Genomic DNA, 1,562 nt, shown 5'->3' with positions numbered 1-1,562 from the left:
CTAGAGGAACAGAATATACTTCTTGAAAGAAAGACCAGTAGGAAAATTCAAAAACAAAAATGGCAGTCTAATTGGCTACTACAAAAACAATCAAGTTGTTCACTGGGGAGCCAACAAGGCAAATAATCAAGTCCCTTCAGGACAAACCCCCCTCCAACACTGAAACTCAAAGGGGACACATGAGCAGGCATGTACGCTTACTGGTGACCATGATGGTATACTGATGAGTGGAAGAGCTGTGGGGAAGTAGCAATGAAGATATGGGCTGAATTCCATCATGTTCCATAGACTCTGACCAACCTAGAGATGAGAGAGAGAAGAGGAAGGTATGGCTGGTCCAAAGTATGGGTATTCCTGAGCCCACAGACAATGACATAGCCACAGAGGGCTAGAGCTGAGAGTGAAGCGTCTAGCTGATATCAAGTGATGGGAGACACATGAGAATGCCAAAACATGGAGATAGTACTCATTCAACCTAGATTGGATGCCTGGATGATAAGACCTGGGCAAGAGAAAGATGAAAAAAAAAAAAAAAAAGTTTCTTGTAAAGGAAACAAGCAGGCTTGCAGGGTATACCCTTTGGTTAGTTGATGATGCATGGCTGGGATTGTAATCATGGCAATGAAACAATGTATGATAGAATGAATATAAAGCAAATGTTCTCCCATACAAACTATCTTATAATTCACAATAAAATTTTTTTAAAAAATAGATAAAGATGGACATTATCTCATGACTAAAGGGACAATTTAACAAGATGAAATAACCATAATAAATATGTATGCTCCCAATGAAAGAGCTCCAAAATATATAGAACAAACTCTAATAAATTTGAAGAAAGAAATAGATGAATCTACAATAATAATACAATTAATACACCACTTTCAAAAATTGATAGAACAACCAGAAAGAAACTTGACAAAGACACAGCAGAACTAAACAACATAATCAGCCAACTGGACCTCATAGATATGTGCAGAGCATTCAACCCAACAACTGCACAACACACATTCTTTTCCAGTGCACATGGAACATTCTCCAGAATAGACCATATTTTGGCCACAAAACAAATCTCCATAAATTCACAAATATCAAAATACTACAAAGTTTCTTCTCAGACCACAATTCTATCAAATTAGAAATCAACAATAGGAAGACCAAGGAAACCGAGTCAAATACATGGAAACTGAATAACACTGTGCTGAAAAGCAACTGGGTAGTAGAAGAAATTAAACATGAATTTACAATGTTCTGAGAAAAAAATGAGATGGAAAACACAACATATCAAAATCTTTGGGACACGGTGAAAGCGGTGCTGATAGGACAATTTATTGCAATAAACGCACACATCCAAAAAGAAGAAAGAACCAAAATTAACACATTAACACAGCATCTACAACAATAAGAAAAAGATCTACAGAGGGAACCCACAGCCACCAAAAGAAAAGAAATAATAAAGATTAGAGCAGAAATAAATGAGATAGAAAACAGAAAAAAATATAGAAAAAATCAACAGGACAAGAAGCTGGTTCTTTGAAAGAATTATCAAAATTGACAGACCA

Source organism: Chrysochloris asiatica, unplaced genomic scaffold, assembly GCF_000296735.1.
Source record: "Chrysochloris asiatica unplaced genomic scaffold, ChrAsi1.0 scaffold00244, whole genome shotgun sequence".
Classification (NCBI taxonomy): Eukaryota; Metazoa; Chordata; class Mammalia; order Afrosoricida; family Chrysochloridae; genus Chrysochloris; species Chrysochloris asiatica.
This window is presented reverse-complemented; position numbering follows the sequence as displayed.